Raw genomic sequence first — 21,251 nt, forward strand, 5'->3', positions numbered from 1 at the left:
TTTCATTCAGTTAACCAAATTAGCACAATGCTTTGGAGGATTCCTGGGTTTGTGGGGCCATAGGTTGAGGAGCCAAGTAGGGTTTGGTCAATTTTGGACATGGCATTATGCAATGAGAAGGGCTATATAACACCCCTGCTGTAAAGCAACCTTTGACAATAGGCACCATAATATAATGGAACTTTACATGAAGTCTGAAGGTGACATAGTTCATTCTGAAACTAATGTCTTAAATGTGAGCAAAGGGAACTCTGAGTGTATGAGGCAAGTTGGCTAGGGTGGATTGGGAAAATACACTACAAGATTTTATAGTAGATAGGTAATGGCTAGAATTTATAACACAGTGCAAGGTCCTCTAAAGCACAAAGAGATCACAGGATGGCAGATTTCTCCCAGTTGGGTATCATAAATCATAGAATCATAGAGATGTACAACATGGAAACAGACCCTTCGGTCCAACTCGTCCATGTCGACCAGATATCCTAAACTAATCTAGTCACATTTGCCAGCACTTGGCCCAGATCCCTCTAAACGCTTCATATTCATATACCTATCCAGATGCCTTTTAAACATTGTAATTGTACCAACTTTCACCACTTCCTCTGGCAGCTCATTCCATATACATACACCACCCACTGCGTGAAAACTTTGCTCCTTAGGTTCCTTTTAAATTTTTCCCCTCTCACCCTAACCTATGCCCTCTAGTTCTGGATTCACCCACTGAGGGAAAAGACCTTGTCTACTTACCTTATCTATGCCCCTCATAGGGTTAATAAACCTCTAAAAGGTCACCCCTCAGGCTCTAACACTCCAGGGAAAACAGCCACAGCCTATTGAGCCTCTCCCTATAACTCAAACCCTCCAAACTTGGCAACATCCTGGTAAAGTGTCAGTCATAAGTCTACAACTGTTCACAATCTACATAAATGATTTGAATGTAGGGACCAATTATAATATATCCAAATTTGCTGAAGATAACAAACTGGGTGAGAATGTAAGTAGTGAGAAGAATACAAGGAGGCTTCAAAAGGACTTGGACAGGCTAAGTTAATGGGCTAGAACATGGCAGATGGAAATAATGTAAATCAGCACAAAGTTATTCACTTTGTTAGAAGGAAAAAGGCAGAATATTTCTTAAATGGAGTGACGTTGTGAAGTGTGAGTGTCCATAAGGATCTGGTGTCCTTGTCAATGGGGCACTAAAAGCAGGCATGCAGAGGTGGCAAGAAATTAGAAAGGCAAAAAGTATGGTCGGCATTCATTTCAAGAGGATTTAAATACAGGAGTAAAATATCTCACTGTGGTTGTGTAGAGCCTTGCTGAGACTGCACTTAGAGGATTGTGTACAGTTTTGGACTCTTTATTTCAGGAAGAATGTTTTGCCATTTATTTAGTGCAATGAAGGTACACCAGATTATTCCTGGAATGCTGGATTAATTTATGAGGAGGGATTGAGGCAACAGGGTCGATATTCTATAGAATTTCAAAGAATGAGACAGGTGCATTGAAACTCACAAAAATCTTACAGGGCTGTAAAGAAGGATATGGTTAGGAATATTCTCCTGGTTGGTGACTCCAGCACCAGTGATATCATCTACAAATAAGGGGCAGACCATTTAAAACTTAGATGAGGAGGGATTCCTTCACACAGAGGGTGATGAACCTTTGGAACTTCTCCTCCAGAGAGCTGTAGAAGCTCAGTCGTTGAGCAGATTGAACAAGAAATCAATAGATTTTTCTAGACTAATGACATTAAAGGAGATACAGTTAGTGCAGGAAATTGGCATTGAGGAGAAGGTCAGCCATGATATGGTGGGCTGAATGGCCCACTCCTGTTCCTATATTCTAGCCCCCATCAGCTTCTGTTGCTTTTCTTCTCGTGCTTATCCAGCTTCCCCTTATAGGCATCTCTGGAACATACTTTGTGGTTTGCGAGTTCCCCATTGTCATGACTCCTTTTGGTAAAGATGTTTATTCTAAACTCTCTAAACAGTTAACTGGTGATGAGCTGATATTTATGGCTTCTGGTTTTGACCTCTCCCAAGTAATGTTAAGAGGCTAGCTTAGTTGTACACTTTGAAAACTGGTGCAGCAAAATGCAAGCAACACTTGATGTGAACATGGGATTATTCAGTGTCAAAGCATCTCTGTTGACCTAGTAAATTTTGCACCTTATTTGACATAAAAGGGAAGTCCTGTAAAGAAAAAATGATCACTTCCTTAATTTGGAAACCAGACCAAACTACTTGGGAACTAATCCTGTATTATTTTAAAAATAGCTCATGATTATATCAAAAATAAAATATAGTTTCGGTATTTAAGATAGGTTTTCTCTCCAAGAAGGCAGTTGGAGAATCTGATAAAAATTAGTTCTTCTATATCAGAGACAGAATTAATGGTAAATAATGTTAAAATTGAATTTATCTCCTTTCAAAATATCTTCCCACCTTAATTTGTTAACCTGCTGAAAGCATCAATAAGTTATTCCACCTTGCAAAGATTTATATGGACCACTGATAACAAAAGTGATTTGCTGACCTGTGAGAAGACAAGCAGTATTCCCCTCACGACTCAAACTACAGGCAGCCATTTCTGTAGAGTGCCTCCATTGGCAAGCTGTTGGGCACTGATAACATTAGAGATGGCACTGTCATTGGTTTTGTGAGTTGAAGCCACTTTTTCTGGTGGTTCTTACTACCTGCAAAGACAAGATCATTATTTTGAAAGAGAGAAAATAAAGACTTGCGTTTACTGCCAGTCAGCCTCTCATTTCTGTGGTAGCTCTCCGCAAGAGAACAAATTTGTCCTTCACACTCTCAGGAAGTACATTCAGGATCCTAACTACTCGTCACATTAAAAAAAAGGCTTTTCTTCAAGTCACACCTGGTTCTTTTGCCAATTATCTTAAATTGGTGACCTCTGGCTCTGGGTCTTTACACCAAGAGTAACAGTTTGATTTTTTTAAATCTAGTCCATCCAAACTCATTATGATTTTGAACACCTCCGTCAAACCTTCTCTCATCAAGGAAAATAGTTCCAGCTTCATCAGTCAATCCACTGAAATCTCTTATCCCTGGAATAATTCTTGTAAATCTTTACAGCACCTACTAATTACTTCACATGCTTCCTAAACTGCAATGCCCAGAATTGGATACAATACTTCAGTTGAGGTCAAGCCAGTGCTTTTTCTCCCTACACAGGTTCACCATAACTTATTTGCTATTTTACTCCATTACACTTTATGTAAAACTCATATGCATTATTATAACTGCTTTCCATATGCGTTATTAACTGCTTTCGCAACCTGCCTTACCACTTTCAACAGTTTCTGCACATATAATTCCTTTGCCCTCCCTCCATTTAAAAACTGTATCGCTTATTCTATACTGTTTCCTGTTATTCTTCCTACTAAAGCACACCACTGATGCTTCTTTGATTTCATCTGTCATGTCACCTCCATTACCACTGCCCACCTATGCCCTCTTGAAAGTTATCTCTAACCTTCTCAGAGTTCACAATACTTGCACTAACTGAAAATTTTGAAATTGTGCCCTGTACATAGCGGTCCTAATTCCAACACGCAGAGAACCTCACCATCAGATTTTGTCCAGTCTGGAAATCAATTCTTCTTCTTTATCATGCATGCTGGGAATCTGAAATAAAAACAGACAATGCTGGAAATACTCAGATAGTCTATGGAGAGAGAGGAAGAGACTAAATGTTTCACGTTGTGACTTTTCTTTCAGCATTTTCTGTTTTTTAATTTTTGTTCACCACTGCTTTCTGTTTTCTAGCACTCAGCCCTGTTTGTATCCCTGCTACATTATCTTCTCCTCATTAGACAATCCCTTGGCACTGAAGAAGGCTTGTTTTCACGCTGATTTGATGGGTTGTGAAATAGGGGATAATTATGTTCAATGTGTAATCTGCAGACTCTGTCGCATGTGAGTAGGCTCTTGAAGTGTTGGATAAATAGATTGTTTGGAGATTTGTGTGCTCCCTCTGACACCTCTACTTGACCTCTATACATTCTCAATAAAATCTCTCAACAAGCTTTGTGCCTTCCTGAATAAGATTTTTCCATTTTGGTTATTCACAAACCAGGATCTCCCACTAATCTGAAGGAATGTTTGACTTCTTCAGGGATGTTTTTGAGGACATCCTCTGTCCTTGTGATAGTCTCTGACTTGACCAAATTCTGAGTAGAGCAGTTGCTTCATTAGCCCAGTATCAGGCATACCAACAACATGCCCCATCCAGTGGTGTTGGTTCAGAATGAGGAGCAGTTAGTTTGGGAGAAGACAGTGCTATTAGACCATGGATTTGGAGGATTTTGCATAGATATCGCTGCTGGGACTTCTCCAGTGCAGTGAGGTATTTACTGTAGGTTGTCCAAGTCTGTGAATTGTACAGGAGTATGGAGATCATTGCTGCCTGATAAACCATGACCTTAGTTGCAAGGAGCTCCTTCCAGACTCACAATGCACTTTTCACCTTGTGAGAGGCATGACAGACATAATCTTCATTTCTCAGCAAATTCAAAAAAAAGGGCAAGGAACAGCACCAACTGCTGTATGTGACCTTTTTCAACTGCATAAAAATTATTCTATCTCCATTCTTCTTATCCCATTGGCTTTAACTTTCTGGCCAACTATGTTATTTAGCACTTAAATTAACCCCTTTGGAAAGCCATGTTCACCACATCAACTGTATCCGTTACCTCATCAAACACCTAAACCTACACAAAAACCATACTGGCTCTGCTTAATTACTCTTATATTTGTACCAGTAACTGGTAGTTTTGTCCTGGGTCATCATTTCTTACATTATAAAAAGTTTCCAGACCCCTGAGATTAAATTGACTGACCTGTTGTTGCTGTGGTGATTCTTACATCTTTTGAATAAGGGTGTAAAATCCATTAGCACCACTTCTGTATCCGAGACGGATTGAAAAATGGCAGCCTCTGTAACATGTACATTTATTTTCTTCAACTGCGTCTCATGCAATCCTGATGGTTCATTAACTTTAAGTATAGACAGACAGTCATTCTAACTTCTTCTTTATTGGCTTTTTACTCAATTATTATTCTACTTTCACTATGGGCTGAATTTTATAGGGTTCCCTGGGTCACGCTTGCTGGTTAAAAAAAGTTGTGGCGAACTAACTGACCTATATTCCTAATGCTTGAAGCAGCATTACTTGCTTTAAGTGGATAATTCCAGTCTTATCTTAGAAGGGTGCTCCATATTAGAGAGCTGTCAGCTAATCAGAAGGCTGGCAGCTCTGTGCCACCTCCATGTGGCGAGGTAAGTCAGAGTCATGGTCCTGGTGATTGGATACTAGGGTCTAGATTCAAGAGGCCATAGGGATGTGTTGAAGGGGTTATGATCTGGTGAAGTTACTTACAAAGGACACAGGAGACGACCATAGGATGTCCCCTACTCTTTGCTTAACAGCAGCCTGCACAACTAAAATTGCTGAACATCCTGAATAGTGCGGGCAACCTCCACCTCCCCCCCCGACCACTTTGCTATGGGTAAAATACCAATGGTAGGTCAAGTCCAATTAATATCTACTTAAGTACTTCAAAAGGCAGGTTGTGTGATACCTCCATCATCTCTTGTAAAATTTGAGATAGGTCAGGGCAGACTGGTAGGTGATGGACAAGCTGTCTGTCAGATTTTAAGATCCCTGCTCCTGCTTATCTTCAAACCCATGGCTGGTGGAACACAATCCAGTCACATGATTTTGTTAACATCTTTCATGGGTGAGAGAGATGCCAGATATTAATACAGTAACATTAACTCTTTCTCTCTTCACAAATGCTGTCAAACCTGCTGAATTCCTCCAGTATTTTCTCTTTTCATCTTCACAGCCTTTGTCTGCCTCATCTTACTCCTTATCTCTTTCATCCAGGCATTTCTGGTATTATCTATCTCACCCTTTCCCCCTTAGAGAATGTATCTGAACTGTATCCTTTATAAAAAGGTGTCCACTGTTCTCTTACAGTTTTGTTTGTTGATCTTTGATTTTAATTTATCTGTGTCAACTCTGTTATCACTCTTTTGAAATTAGCCCTCCCTCCAATAGTTAGCTTTGCTCTGGATTGCTCCTGGTTATTTCCTGTCGCTAATATAAATGTAATGATACTACCAATGCTCCATACACATTCCCCATTGATGTTTGATCCACTTGGCTGCCTCTTTTTCTGGGATTCAGCAATGCCACCTTTCTCATTGAGCTGGAAACATACTAATCTGGAAATTTCTCCAAATGCACTTCAGAACTCTTCTCCCTTACACTATTTTTATTCCAGTGCATGTTTTAAGTAAAGGATCCAATTCTAACAACTCAACAACTCTTTCACTTCCCTGTAATCTCCCAGCAAATTAGTTTCTCTACATCTTTCCCACTAGTTCTTGAGTGAATGGCACTTCAATTGGTCCTTAGCTGGAAGCAAATAAATTCTGTCCTTGATGCTTCAATCACGTCTTTTCTCTCCAGCTCTGTAATGCATTTCTTAATCAATCCTGCCACTCCTACTCTTTTCTTTCCTGATGACTTGGTCTCCAGGAATATTTGTTGTCCTGTCCTTTCTTAAGGAATGTTTATATCATTATCATGACATCATATTCCCACAAGACTATCTGCCCCTGTAACTCACCTCAACAAAAATATTTGTCTTGTCTCTGTTCAGGTGCACTCTCCCCCAGAACAGCCTTAAATGTCCTCAGAATCTAAAGGCCTCCTTCCTGCACCAACTAAGCATCCATCTTGTTATTCTCCTACTTCTAAACTCAATGACACAGTTCATTGGGGATAATCCAGAGATTGCTGGCTTTGAGGTCCAGTTTGCTCAAAATGTTAAATCTGCATTCTCTCCACAGATGCTGTCAGGCCTGCTGAGTTTTCCAGGCAATTTCTGTTTCTGTTTCTCATTTCCAGCATCTACAGTTCTTTGGATTGTTTGATTGTTTTTCTTTCCTATATCATGAAAATCTACCTGGGTCTGCTACATAAAGTTCCCTCAATCTCTTCCACATTGTATACATCGTTTCTCCAGTCTTGCATTATCTACTGTATTTCCTATTTCTATTCCCTCTAGCACATGGCACGAGGACTAAACTAGGAGATTGCTACCTTTGGAGGTCATGTTGGCTAATTTCAATCCCAGCATCCTAAAAGCTGCATGAGATCTGCCAGGTAAAACTTCACTCAATCTCTTTCACATTGATTACTGAACAAGTCTGAACTCAGCAAATTTAATGAAACAGATTTTTAAAAATATTTTAAAAAATAGAGTGTTGTTATAGATTTGAAAAATGTACTATAATATATAACAATATGTCATTCTACATTCTTTTAGCAATATGTCTGGTCCATGTATCTAGAGAAAAGTGAACTGGAAATTACCAGAGAATGTTATGCTTTCTAAAGGACCCTTATAGAATAAAATATGATTAACAAAATTTATCATAACACTTTGCATATAATGGTGAAAATGAGGACTGCAGAAGCTGGAGATTAGAGTCAAGATTAGTGTGATGCTGGAAAAGCACAGCAGGTCAGGCAGCATCTGAGGAGCAGGAAATTTGACATTTTGGGCAAAAGCCCTTCACCAGGAAACTGCTTTTCCAGCACTGCTCTAATCTTGAATTTGTGTATAATGTCTATCATTAGTGTGATATGATGAACTTTGAAAAAAAACCTTGAATATGGCATTGATTATTAATCCAGATACCCAGGTAATGTTCTGGGTTCAAATCCTAGAATAGCCTCTGGGAAGATCTCACCTTGCTTCTTACTTTATGACAATAGTGCCTTGCATTAGTGATTTGATAATGTGCTCCAAAATGATTTACTTAGCACAAAGAAAATATTTGTTTCTTTTGAAAACTGCACTACACAGTGTTTTCATTCACATATCTACCTGCTCTTATTAAATACTAATGGAAGCTTAACTAAATCATTTGATAAAGTATTGTGCCACTACAGGAAGTGCCTTCTAATATTTTTGTTTTCAAGCACAGTGATTATTTGTGTTGGTGATATCAATCCATTTTTCTCTTAACCCTTGTTTTTCTGTAATTTAAAAGTAACAACTGTCAACTTGCAGAATAAAGGCACAATGCACTGCTACATAAACTTATCTTGATAGTTAACATCCACATAAGGGTATTGTTGCTCTTGGACATACTATACACCAAAAATCCATAATTTGGCAATAATTTCTCTTTATTGTTGTTGAACCTATGATGGTTAAAATGATGGGCATCAAAAATTTGATCAGCATCAGCCGTATAAATACTGTGGCTACAAGGGGAAGTCATAAACCTGGCATTCTTCAATGAATAACTTACTTCTTCATTTTCCAAAGTATATCCACCATCTACAAGGCATAAGCCAGGAATGTGATGGAAAATTTTCCAATTGCCTGGATGAGTACATCTCCAATAAAATTCAAGAAGCTCAACACCATCCAGGACAAAGCATATCATTTGATTGCTCCCCCCACCCCATCCAATCTCCTTCAATATTCACTCCCTCCATCATCAGTGCACAGTGGCAGAAAAATGTACATTTACTCCAAGGATTACCAAGGTTTCTGCAAAAGTACCTTCCAAACTTCTAATTACAATGACCGAGAAGGACAAGAGCACCTCCAAGATCACTGCCAAGTCACATTTCATCCTGCCTTGGAAATATATCACTGTTCTTTTATTGTTGCTGGGTCATGTTGCAGCCAATGTCAATGTCTAGAAGTGTTGTAATCTTTGTTGAAGGCTGAAACCTTGAATGTGCTACTGATTATTAATCCAGAGACTCAGTTAATGTTTTGGGAATCTGGATTCAAATTCTCCCATAGCAGATGGTAGAATTCGAATTCAATAAAAATCTGAAACTAAGAGTCTAATGATGAACATGAAATCATTGCTGATTGTTGGAAAAACCCATCTTGTTCATTCATATGCTTTAGGAAAGGTAACTGCCATCCTTAGAGTGGTGCTGGAAAAGCACAGCAGGTCAGGCAGCATCCAAGGAGCAGGAGAATCAACATTTTGGGCAAGAGCCCTTCATCAGGAATGACGGCTCTTGCCTGCAACGTCGATTTTCCTGCTCCTCGGATGCTGCCTGACCTGCTGTGCTTTTCCAGCACCACTCTAATCTTGACTCTGATCTCCCCATCTGCAGTCCTCACTTTCACCGAACTACCATCCTTACCTGGTCTGGCCTATACCCAAAGACATTGGAAGGGAAAAGGTTGAGATTCTGAAGGGACATTACAGAGAGTTAGGCAGAAATTTAAAAAGGAGGTCCTCGAAAGTAGTAATATCTGGATTACTCCCGGTGCTATGAGCTAGTGAGGGCAGGAATAGGAAATAGAGCAGATGAATGCATAGCTGAGGAGCGGGCATATGGGGGAAGGATTCACATTTTTGGATCATTGGAATCTCTTTTGGGGTAGAAGTGACGTGTACAAGAAGGACGGATTGCACCTAAATTGGAAGGGGACTAACATATTGGCAGGGAAATTTGCAAGAGCTGCTCGGGTGGATTTAAACTAGTAAGGTAGGTGGGGGGGGGGTGGGACCCAGGGAGATAGTGAGGAAAGATATCATTCTAAGACTGGTACAGTTGAGAACAGAAGCGAGTCAAACAATCAAGGCAAGCAGGGACAAGGTAGGACTAATAAATTAAACTGCATTTATTTCAATGCAAGGGGCCTAACAGGGAAGGCAGATGAACTCAGAGCATGGTTAGGAACATGGGACTGGGATATCATAGCAATTACAGAAACATGGCTCAGGGATGGGCAGGACTGGCAGCTCAATGTTACAGGATACAAATGCTACAGGAAGGATAGAAAGGGAGGCAAGAGAGGAGGGTGAGTGGCATTTTTGATCAGGATAGCATTACAGCTGTGCTGAGGGAGGATATTACCAGAAATACATACAGGGAAGTTATTTGGGTGGAACTGAGAAATAAGAAAGGGATGATCACCTTATTGGGATGTATTATAGACCCCCTAATAGTCAGAGGGAAATTGAGAAACAAACTTGCAAGGAGATCTCAGCTATCTGTAAGAATATTAGGGTGGTTATGGTAGGGGATTTTAACTTTTCAAACATAGACTGGAACTGCCATAGTGTTAAAGGTTTAGATGGAGAGGAATTTATTAAGTGCATACAAGACAATTTTCTAATTCAGTATGTGGATGTACCTACTAGGGAAGGTGCAAAACTTGACCTACCTTGGGAAATAAGGCAGGGCAGGTGACTAAGGTGTCAGGAGGGGAGCACTTTGGGGCCAGTGACCATAATTATATTTGTTTTAAAATAGTGATGGAAAAGGATAGACCAGATCTAAAAGTTGAAGTTCTAAATTGGAGAAAGGCCAATTTTGATGGTATTAGGCAAGAACTTTTGAAAGCTGATTGGGGGCAGATGTTCGCAGGTAAAGGGACGGGTGGAAAATGGGAAGCCTTCAGAAATGAGATAACGAAAATCCAGAGAAAGTATATTCCTGTCAGGGTGAAAGGGAAGGCTGGTAGGAATAGGGAATGCTGGATGACTAATGAAATTGAGGGTGTGGTTAAGAAAAAGAAGGAAGCATGTGTAAGGTATAGACAGGATAGATCGAGTGAATCCTTAGAAGAGTATAAAGGAAGTAGGAGTATACTTAAGAGGGAAATCAGGAGGGCAAAAAGGGGACATGAGATAGCTTTGGCAAATAGAATTAAGGAGAATCCAAAGGGTTTTTACAAATACATTAAGGACAAAAGGGTAACTAGGGAGAGAATAGGGCCCCTCAAAGATCAGCAAGGCAGCCTTTGTATGGAGCCGCAGAAAATGGGGGAGATAGTAAATGAGTATTTTGCATCAGTATTTACTGTGGAAAAGGATATGGAAGATATAGACTGTCAGGAACTAGATGGTGACATCTTGCAAAATGTCCATATTACAGAGGAGGAAGTGCTGGATGTCTTGAAACGGGTAAAGGTGGATAAATCCCCAGGACCTGATCAGGTGTACCCGCGAACTCTGTGGGAAGTTAGAGAAGTGATTGCTGGGCCTCTTGCTGAGATAGTCACAGGTGAGGTGCCAGAAGACAGGAGGTTGGCAAACATTGTGCCATTGTTTAAGAAGGGCGGTAAAGACAAGCCAGGGAACTACAGACCAGTGAGCCTGACTTCAGTGGTGGGCAAATTGTTGGAGGGAATCCTGAGGGACAGGATGTACATGTATTTGGAAAGGCAAGGACTGATTAGGGATAGTCAACATGGCTTTGTGTGTGGGAAATCATGTCTCATAAACTTGATTGAGTTTTTTGAGGAAGTAACAAAGATGATTGATGAGGGCAGAGTGGTAGATGTGATTTACATGGACTTCAGTAAGGCGTTCGACAAGGTTCCCCATGGGAAACTGATTAGCAAGGTTAGATCTCGTGGAATACAGGGAGAACTAGCCATTTGGATACAGAACTGGCTCAAAGGTAGAAGTCAGAGGGTGGAGGTGGAGGGTTGTTTTTCAGACTGGAGGCCTGTGACCAGGTAAAAACAATGACTGCAGATGCTGGAAACCAGATTCTGGATTAGTGGTGCTGGAAAAGCACAGCAGTTCAGGCACCAATCGAGGAGCAGGAAAATCGACGTTTCGGGCAAAAGCCCTTCATCAGGACGACAGGCAGAGTGCCTGAAGGGTGGAAAGATAAATGAGAGGAGGGTGCGAGTGGGGAGAAAGTAGCATAAAGTACAATAGGTGAGTGAGGGTGGGGATGAAGGTGATAGGTCAGGGAGGAGGGTGGCGGAAGGTAGCAAAGAGTACAATGGGTGGATGGGGGTGGGTGAAGGTGATAGGTCAGAGAGGAGGGTGGAGTGGATAAGAAGATAGGCCTGTAGGACAGGTCATGGGTACAGAGCTGAGTTGGAAGTTTGGAACTGGGGTGAGGTGGGGGAAGGGGAATTGAGGAAACTGGTGAAGTCCACATTGATGCCCTCGGGCTGAAGTTTTCCGAGGCGGAAGGTGAGGCGTTCTTCCTCCAGGCATCGGGTGGTGAGGGAGCGGCAGTGAAGGAGGCCCAGGACCTCCATGTCCTCAGCAGAATGGGAGGGGGAGTTGAAATGTTGGGCCACAGGGCAGTGTGGTTGATTGGTGCAGCTGTTCCAGAGATGTTCCCTAAAGCACTCTGCGAGGAGGCATCCAGTCTCCCCAATGTAGAGGAGACCGCATTGGGAGCAACGGATATAATAAATGATATTGGTGGATGTGCAGGTAAAACTTTGATGGATGTGGAAGGCTCCTTTGGGGCATTGGATGGAGGTGAGGGAGGAGGTGTGGGTGCAGGTTTTGCAATGGACCCCACCACCAGGGTATATTTCCTTCCCCACCCCTTTCCGCCTTTCGCAAAGACCATTCGTTCCATGACCACCTGGTCAGGTCCACGCCTCCCCCAACAACCCACCCTCCCGTCCTGGCACCTTCCCCTGCCACCGCAGGAATTGCAAAACCTGCACCCACACCTCCTCCATCACCTCCATCCAAGGCCCCAAAGGACCCTTCCACATCCATCAAAGTTTTACCTGCACATCCACCAATGTCATTTATTGTATCCGTTGCTCGCGATGCCATCTCCTCTACATTGGGGAGACTGGACACCTCCTCTCAAAGCGCTTTAGGGAACATCTCTGGGACACCCACACCAATCAACCAGATCACCCTGTGGCCCAACATTTCAACTCCCCCTCCCACTCAGCCGAAGACATGGAGGTCCTGGGCCTCCTTCACTGCCGCTCCCTCACCACCCGATGCCTGGAGGAAGAACTCCTCATCTTCCTCCTTGGAACACTTCAACCCCAGGGCGTCAATGTGGACTTCAACAGTTTCCTCATTTCCCCTTCCCCCACCTCACCCCAGTTCCAAACTTCCAGCTCAGCACCTCATGACCTGTCCTACTGGCCTATCTTCTTTTCCACCTATCCACTCCACCCTCCTCTCTGACCTATTACCTTCACCCACCCCCATCCATCCATTGTACTCTTTGCTACCTTCCCCCACCCTCCCCCCTGACCTATCACCTTCATCCCCACCCTCACTCACCTATTGTACTTTATGCTACTTTCTCCCCTACCCCACCCTCTTCTCATTTATCTCTCCACCCTTCAGGCACTCGGTCTGTATTCCTGATGAAGGGCTTTTGCCCAAAACTTTGATTTTCCTGCTCCTCGGATGCTGCCTGAACTGCTGTGCTTTTCCAGCACCACTAATCCAGGCCTGTGACCAGTGGAGTGCCACAAGGATTGGTGCTGGGTCCTCTACTTTTTGTTATTTACATAAATGATTTGGATGTGAGCATAAGAGGTACAATTAATAAGTTTGCAGATGACACCAAACTTGGAGGTGTAGTGGACAGTGAAGAGGGTTACCTCAGATTACAACAGGATCTTGATCAGATGGGCCAATGGGCTGAGAAGTGGCAGATGGAGTTTAATTCAGATAAATGCAAGGTGCTGCATTTTGGGAAAGCAAATCTTAGCAGAACTTATACACTTAAATGGTAAGGTCCTAGGGAGTGTTGCTGAACAAAGAGACCTTGGAGTGCAGGTTCATAGCTCCTTGAAAATGGAGTCACAGGTAGATAGGATAGTGAAGAAGGCGTTTGGTATGCTTTCTTGTATTGGTCAGAGTATTGAGTATAGGTGTTGGGAGGTCATGTTGCAGCTGTACAGGACATTGGTTAGGCCACTGTTGGAATATTGCGTGCAATTCTGGTCTCCTTCCTATCGGAAAGATGTTGTGAAACTTGAGAGGGTTCAGAAAAGATTTAGAAGGATGTTGGCAGGGTTGGAGGATTTGAGCTGTAGGGAGAGGCTTAACAGGCTGGGGCTGTTCTCCCTGGAGCGTCAGAGGCTGAGGGGTGACCTTACAGAGGTTTAAAAAATCATGAGGGGCATGGATAGGATAAATAGGCAAAGTATTTTCCCTGGGGTCGGGGAGTCCAGAACTAGAGGGCATAGGTTTAGGATGAGAGGGGAAAGATATAAAAGAGACCTAGGGGGCAACTTTTTCACAGAGGGTGGTACGTGTATGGAATGAGCTGCCAGAGGAAGCGGTGGAGGCTGGTACAATTGCAACATTTAAGAGGCATTTGCATGGGTATATGAATAGGAAGGGTTTGGAGGGATATGGGCTGGGTGCTGGCAGGTGGGACTCTATCGGGTTGGGATATCTGGTCGGTATGGACGGGTTGGACTGAAGGATCTGTTTCCATACTGTACATCTCTATGACTCTATGACTCCAGACCCACAACAATGCGATTGATTCTTAAATATCCTTTGGGCAGTTAGGGAGGGCAAAAAATGTTAGCCCAGCCAATGAATCCCAAATCATGTGAATGAATTTTAAAAATGCTTACAACAATACTATGTATTTTTTGTAAGTTTAAGCCAAATTCTGAAATATTTATTTAAAAATGTACCATCTCTGTCAGTCTGGTCCCAAAATGAGAGGCAACAGAAGTAATACCACAGGAAAATTAATTTCGAAGGCCTCAAAAATCCAACCAGGTCTGCCCTTCCCAATCAGTCAGCACCTGTCTACCTGTCAGGCTCCTGCCACCAGGAGCCATGATGAGCCTAAAGTTTACCAAAACAAAAATCTACAAAGATTTCTCTCAACAAGGAAACATTATGGCTGGTTTGATGAAAGTGACCAAGAAATACAATACCTAACTGAGAGTTGTTACGAAGTTTTCATTGACTGGAAATGCCATTACAGGAGAAGAGAAAAGCAGCAGTATCACAAGTAGTTGAAGGTTGTGGTACTACATAAAATGCATGATAAAGAACAAAGAGTAGAAAGTGTGTAGAAATAGGATAGAAGATCCAACAACTTGAGGATACCAATGACATATATGGTTTCTTCAGCACGGTCAAAAGTTATCATGGTCCAATCCGTCAAGGACTCACCCCACCAAGAGACAAGCATGGAAGGGAGCTCATCACGTACAGGGAGACAATCAGCAGTTGCTAGAGAAAACATTTGAAAATCTCCTCAATCAAGACTCTGTCTGTCTACGACTCAAATATTCTTAACTCCATTTCTCAAAATCCAGGCTGGTTCAGTCTTGACATTCCCTTGATCTACAGCAAAGTTGATGAGGCCATTTGACAACTGGAAAACAGTAAAGCTTATGAAACACAGCAGAGCTATACTCTCGGCACAGCTGAATAACCTCCTGTTCTTCAACTGGAAAGAACAACGCATGCCGAGGAGTCTTGGGGCAGCTGTGATTCTGACAAGCAAGCAAGGAGACCAGCCTGATTGCTATACCTTTAGTGGAGTCACTCTGCTGTCTTCCACAGGGAAGATCGTTTCAGGGATACTCCGAAACCTTCTCCTTCCAATGGTGGAGGAACTTCATCGAGAGTCGAAGGATAGTTTTTGTCCATCACTCCATCCCTTCAAACAGCACCTGTCTCATACGTGACAAAGTCTGCAGATAGCACATTGAAATTGTTGGTAATCAATCCCAATAAAATCAGAATGGAAACAAGACATCCTTGATCCTTTGGGACTGCCTAAGAAGAGTAAAAGATCACTTTGGGTATATTTGTAATAATAATAATTGCCAGTGTAGTGATAAAAGTTAATACAAAATATGTTGATGTAGTGCAGTAACTTTGTTAGACAGAAGTTGAATATCTGCTATTTCATCAAATGTGAAAAACTGTATAAATTATGTTTGAGAAAGGAATCTGATTTTTTTTCCCTGACTGTTGAATTAATGATTAGAATGCAAATCTTTTTTTGTAATTTAAAAATCAACATTCTCAGGAATCGTTCAATCATGAAGTTTAATGAAAACAAACAAGAATAAATATTGCTCCTTTGTTCAAAGAACTCCACAAGGGGATTAATTAACCATAAGCAGCTCCTTCACTGGGCAGTTTGCTTCCTTGTTATGATTACTGACTTGGTACAATATTATATTTTAATCAGTAATCCAAACCAATATCATAGGGCATTAGAGGAAATCTAATCTCTTGTGTCTCTCTTAACTTCCTCCCCTACTTAATGGTTGCACACGAATGAGTGAATGGAGTGAGTGATACCTTTTCACATTTTTCCTTGTCTGATGTTTGTTCGAAAAGCAGAAAAATACTCAGCATTTCATTCAAGCCTGATAGTCATCAACCTGAAAACTTAACTTTCATTTTATCTCCACGTCTTGTCAGCTGAGTATGTCAAAACATTTTATTTCAGATTCTCACATCTGAAGTACTTTGTCTTTTTTCCAATATTTGATTATTCAGTCACTGTTTATTACAGTAAAATTGCACCAATCCTTACTGCATTTGTCCTTTGCTCTCAGTGCATGAAATGTACTTGAGGGGAGTGTGGGTGGAGATAATGGGTGGGATCTGAGCAATGTTACTATTGTGAGATTTGTAGCAGAATCAGATAAATTGGGGAAATCAGTCTCTAAATCAAAAGCAGGTCGCTCCATCTTTTATGCTTTTGACAAGCAGCGTGGGGAGTTTCTCACAAGGCAGCAATGAGTTGCCAACTAATGGAGATTATTGAGTGCTAAATGCCATGTTAATGGCACAACTTGTCTTATTAGTATTGAACTTCCTACCTTACCTATTGTGCAAAACCAGCTGGACATCAAGAAGACTGAACCTGGAAATCAGAGCAGGTACCTAGTGAATTCAGCATGCCAATTGCACCAAATGACTTTCATAAAGGTCTGTAGCACAGCAAAAGACCTTTCAGCCCATTAAGTCTGCGCCAGTCAAAAACAGCTAAAGACTGACTGTATGGAGTTTGCACATTCTCCCCGTGTCTGCGTGGGTTTCCTCCGGGTGCTCCGGTTTCCTCCCACAGTCCAAAGATGTGCAGGTCAGGTGAATTGGCCATGCTAAATTGCCCGTAGTGTTAGGTAAGGGGTAAATGTAGGGGTATGGGTGGGTTGCGCTTCGGCGGGTCAGTGTGGACATGTTGGGCCGAAGGGCCTGTTTCCACACTGTAATGTAATCTAATCTAATCTATTCTAATCCCATTTTCCAACACTTGCCCCTTGCATTGCAAATGTACATCTAAATAATTCTGCTTAAATGTTATGTGGGTATGTGGGTTTTTTTGCCTCTACCTGAGAGTTCCAGATTCCAAACACTCTCTGAGAGAAACTATTTTCCCTTGTACCCTCTCTTGACCTCCAATGCTGTCCCCTGAAATCTGTATCCCCCATACAATGATCCCTTCACCAAGGGGAAAGTTCCTTCCTTTCCACCCTGTCTACGCCTCTTACAATTTTACAGATCTCAATCATGTTTCCTTCAGTCTCCTCTGCTTCAAGGAAACCAACTCCAGTTTATCCAATCTCTCTTCATAACAGAAACTTCCCAGTCCAAACAACATCTTGGTAAATCTCCTCTGTACCCACCCTGGTGTAATCACAGCCTTCCTACAATGTGAATTCCTGAACTGCACACAGTACTCTAGCTATGGCCTAACCAACTTTTTATACAGTTCCAGCACAATCTCCCTATCCCTAATAAAGGTGAATAAGTATACCATTTGCAGCAATAAACCAGAAGAACTTTCAGGCCATTGAATCTGCTCTATCATTCAAAGAGATTGTAATTGATCAGAAAATCCTCAACTGCACTTTCCTGCCTTTTCCCGAAGACCTTTGATTCACTTACTGATTAAAAATGTGTTTATATTAGCTGTGGACATACTTAACAGCACAGACTTGGCAGTCCTCTGCAGTAAAGAATTCCATGGATTTGCGATCCTCTGTGAGGAGAAATTGCTCCCCACCTGTCTTAAATGTTTCACCCCTTCTTCAGAGATTAGGCCCTCTTGTGCTTGACTCTCCTGCAAGGGAAAACAACGTTTCCATATCTACACTGTCAAATCCCCTAAAAATTTTAACATAAAACAAAGAACTATGGATGTTGAAAATCTGAAACAAAAACAGAAATTTCTGGAGAAACAAGTTTAGCAGCATCTGTGTAGAGAAAACATTGTTAATGTTTGGAGTCTAATGACCTTTCTTCAGGTTCCAAAGAGTAAACCTTCTCTGCCAGAGGTATGAGGCTCATTGCTTCTAACTTGCCTTACTGGTTATTGCCAACACAAAAGAAGGAAGTTTGAGATGATTGTCAGTAATCCTCGGTCAAGACACAGATCAAGGGCTCTTGGCACAATAATTCAAGTGCAGGCTCGGATATTAGTTTAGGGGCTTAGAAATGATCAGTTAACCGGTTGGGACAGTTAGAGTCAGGATGCTCTCCTCATAGTGGGCAAGGAGACATATATCAGGCAGTCCACTACCCGTCTTGAGTCTTTCTGCCCTACTGGGGGCTTCTTTCTTCCTGGAATGAGAATGGTGCAGGATTTAAGAGAGATGAAACTGAGTGCTACAACTAGAATTGTGGTGCAGGTGGGGATGTGTCCCAAGTGAGTGAGTGGGCAGTGCAGGGGTAGCATTGCTGGAGGCTGGGTGGGTGACAGCAAGTGATGGACAATGTTGCAGGCCATAGGGAGAAGGGTACAGCATGCGACTTGCTGGAAATTGGGTGCAGTAGCAGAGACAGAGTGAGTGCGATGTGTCAGATGGGGACATATACCCTGACAGAGTGAAGAAGGTCATTGACCTTCATGCAGTGCTGAGCATTCTTTCAGCCATTTGAGAGATTTTGCCACCTGGGTGAAAACACTCGGAGTGAGTTGGCATTGCCTGGTATTGTGGCTTTCACTGTTGGCCCTGGGGCAAGAGGAAATCCTACTGCTGCACCAGCCTTCCCTCTTGATTATTTTTCTGGCTGTGGGGGCATCTGAGGTACACCTGCATCACAGACCTCTGGAATCTGAAGTCAATGCCATGATCAGTGTTTTGACAATGATCACCATGCATGGAACATTGGAGTGGCTGCATTTGTGCGCAGCCATGCAGAGTACCACCCCATCCTGGAGGATCTTCTAGTCCTTGCCTGCAAAGCAGGATAAAGTGAGGACTGCAGATGCTGGAGACCAGAGTTGAAAAGTGTGGTGCTGGAAAAACACAGCAGGCTAGGCAGCATCAGAGGAGCAGGACAATCGACGTTTCGGGCATAAGCCCTTCTTCAGGAATGAGGCTGGTGTGCCAAGCGGGCTGAGATAAAAGGTAGGGGGGAGGGAATTTGGGGGAGGGGTGCTGGGAATATGATAGGTGGAAGGAGGTGAGGGTGAGGGTGATAGGCTGGAGAGGGGGTGGGGGCAGAGGAGTCGGGAAGAAGATCCTTGTAGAGGGAGGAGGAGAGCTTCTTCAAGGTAGGCATCCTTGCAAGAGGATTTGCAGTAGGTTAAGCTCCTTCCCGACCTCTTCGCGTCCCCCCTCCACCCCCGGCCTATCACCCTCACCCTCACCTCCTTCCACCTATCGTATTCCCAGCGCCCCTCCCCCAAATTCCCTACCCCCCTACCTTTTATCTCAGCCCGCTTGACATACCAGCCTCATTCCTGAAGAAGGGCTTATGCCCGAAATGTCGATTCTCCTGTTCCTCTGATGCTGCCTGGCCTGCTGTGTTTTTCCAGCACCAGACTTTTCAACTCTGCAAAGCAGGATGCCAATTTCCCCTCCTCGAACTGTCCAGGACAAAATTCAGAAACTATATAGGGCATAACTAGACTGACAGGGTGTACCCAGTTACAATTCAGGCTTTTACAGACAGCACTGGCACAAGGAATACTGTTAAATTCTTGGCTATCTGCTCAGCAGCAAGTTGTTGCAGGAACAACGTGCCCTAAGATTGGGCTGGAATCAGATTTGGCAGGTGCCATAGGTGTATACGAAAGTTAATGAGGTGAGTTTAGTAAATCATGGCACGAAAATTCACTAGGTCTGTGGCAGTAATCTTAAGACCACGGGACCAGAATTAGGCCATTCAGCCCATCAAGTCTGCTCCGCCATTTGTTCATGGCTGATTTGTTTCTCAAGAGAAAGTGAGGACTGCAGATGCTGGAGATCAGAGTCGAGAGTGTGGTGCTGGAAAAGCTCAGCAGGTCAGGCAGCATCTGAAAAGCAGGAGAGTCAGCACCCTCTGGCTGAAAAAATTCCTTCTCATCTCAGTTCTAAAGGATTGCCCCTTCACTCTGAGGCTGTACCCTCAGGTCCTAGTCTCTCCTAGTTGTGTAAATGTCTTCGCCATGTCTATTCTATCCAGTCCTCTGTACATTCTGTCAGTTTCAATCAGATCCTCCATCATCCTTCAAAATTCCAGTGCGTACAGACCCAGAATCTTCAACTGCTCCTCAAATGATAAGTCCTTCATTCATGGGCAAAAGAAAAGTCAACATAAAACAGACTTAGCCAATAAAATGTAAGATTGAGCCCAGTGTTCTGTACAGTGTTGATATTCTTTCCTTTTGAATAGGATTCCCTGATGATCAAACAGATTAACATTGAAAAACTACAATATGCTGATCTGTCAACTTGTCTAATAGATTTTCAATAGCTTCAAATCTATGGTGAAAATATGTAAATGAATGGAAATTGGTGGAGTTGTGTACTAAAATAGATTTCAATTATTAGAATGTCAGTCACACTTTTATTAACGGTTGAATCAGCGAGCAATGATTAAGATTCTTAATTTGTAATCCAAATACTCATGGAACCAATTTTAGACATCCAGTTTTATTACAAAATCACTTATCCATGATTCATTGCATTAAATGTTACTTCCTTGCTGGCTGCTGAGTGCCCTGGCAGCATTGTAGTAGACCACATACCACAAGGGTAGCTTGACTGCAACTGTAAATCTGATTGTAGTGCATGAGGACAGACATCTCTGACTAGCCCAAGGACACATGCAGTAGGACAAAGTCCTCAGAGTGATTAGCTGGCACTGCATAAGAGAAATTATGTTTGAAGCACACTTTCAACTAAAATACTAAAGACAAATTCAGGGAATTCCAGTCATTATTTTGCTTTCAACTTCCTCCTAGGACTGAATGGCCAACTTCTTACCGAAAGGACCAATATTAAATTCTGACCTAAACTGATATTACTGAAGATGCCTTTCTCTCTGAAAAGAATGTAAATTTCCAGTATTGACATATTTTACATATGCATAGCTTTTAATATATATATTTATTTGAATAATTGCACAATGTTCTTTCTTCCTCCTATAGATAACTGACCAATCTGAATTCTCACCCATTGGGGAAGGTGACATAATTCAAGATAGAAACTATACTATGA

The 21,251-nt window shown here is 42.3% G+C and overlaps 1 protein-coding gene across 6 annotated transcripts in view; it reads right to left on the reverse strand.

Annotated features, from left to right (window-relative positions):
- LOC122556640 (ras-GEF domain-containing family member 1C-like) overlaps nt 1-21,251 on the reverse strand; it is a 237,115-nt gene that overhangs the window by 54,283 nt on the left and 161,581 nt on the right. For 3 of the 6 annotated variants that reach the window (XM_087995333.1, XM_043703591.2, XM_043703589.2), the window contains exons 2-3: nt 3,595-3,653; nt 2,539-2,698 (exon numbers count right to left, since the gene is read on the reverse strand). The gene's annotated coding sequence lies outside the window, so the exon portion shown is untranslated. Of the gene's footprint in view, nt 1-2,538; nt 2,699-3,594; nt 3,654-4,867; nt 4,965-21,251 lie in introns of all 6 variants that reach the window. The other 3 variants (XM_043703592.2, XM_043703590.2, XM_087995332.1) reach the window with 2 other exon arrangements.

Source organism: Chiloscyllium plagiosum, unplaced genomic scaffold (assembly GCF_037043375.1).
Source record: "Chiloscyllium plagiosum isolate Xiang-an unplaced genomic scaffold, Cpla_swu_hap1 HiC_scaffold_16, whole genome shotgun sequence".
In the NCBI taxonomy this organism is placed as follows: domain Eukaryota; kingdom Metazoa; phylum Chordata; class Chondrichthyes; order Orectolobiformes; family Hemiscylliidae; genus Chiloscyllium; species Chiloscyllium plagiosum.